This window comes from Nanorana parkeri, unplaced genomic scaffold (genome assembly GCF_000935625.1).
Source record: "Nanorana parkeri isolate BGI_ZX_2015 unplaced genomic scaffold, ASM93562v1 scaffold45, whole genome shotgun sequence".
Classification (NCBI taxonomy): Eukaryota; Metazoa; Chordata; class Amphibia; order Anura; family Dicroglossidae; genus Nanorana; species Nanorana parkeri.
The window spans coordinates 1,966,334-1,967,162 of record NW_017306313.1 but is presented as its reverse complement, the minus strand read 5'-3'; positions in this window follow the sequence as shown (position 1 = coordinate 1,967,162).

Below are 829 nucleotides of genomic sequence, written 5' to 3'. Positions count from 1 at the left end.
ACCCTTGCAGTGGGGCTATACACGCATTGCAAGGGTTAAGTGCTCCATTTTGTCTAGGTGCAAAAATAACAGATCCTCTGAGCTGGCTGGCTGTTAGATCGAGCCTTCCAGCCTCTTTCCCTCTCAGCTCCAGCAGTCTAAGGTCCCATGAGTCATCATGTCCTATACATTTATTGTGAGGACGCAGAGGGACATACAATTGCTGCAGCAGAGGTGGAGACAGGCTGGAGGGAGCACTGTAACAGCCATCTGGCTCTGGGGTTCAGATAAGTATAACTCTGTTATTTTTGCATCTAGACCAAAACGAGCACTTAACCCATGCAATGCAGGGGTAGCCTCACTGCAAGGGTTAGGAAAAACTTTCCAAGGAGTTCTTTTTTAATGTTCGGGGGATTACGTATACTTTAATGGAGATCAGAAAGATTGGCTGGACCTGTCATTGGTACCACAATATTAAAAAGATAGCAGAGATGGATGAATTCATAAACCTAAACCAAGATGGAGTGAACCCATATATCCGAACTTGGTCCAGATGTATTGTATTGAAATTCTCCAAGGGGTTTAAATAATGTATACAAAACCCTTTTATGTGCACCTAAAGGGAAATGATCATAGTATTAGTTTGATGTTATTGTTTTTAAGTTAATAAACGGATGTATTTGTTTTACTATCTTACTATGAGTATATGATCTTTGTTTTAAAAATAAGCATGCAATACATGACAAAGGATCTCTAGAGCACTATGGGATCACTAAAGAGAGAGTACATCAAAACAGTACCCTGTATAGGATTATCGGAATAAAACTTCAGACTGACCGATCCAATAAGG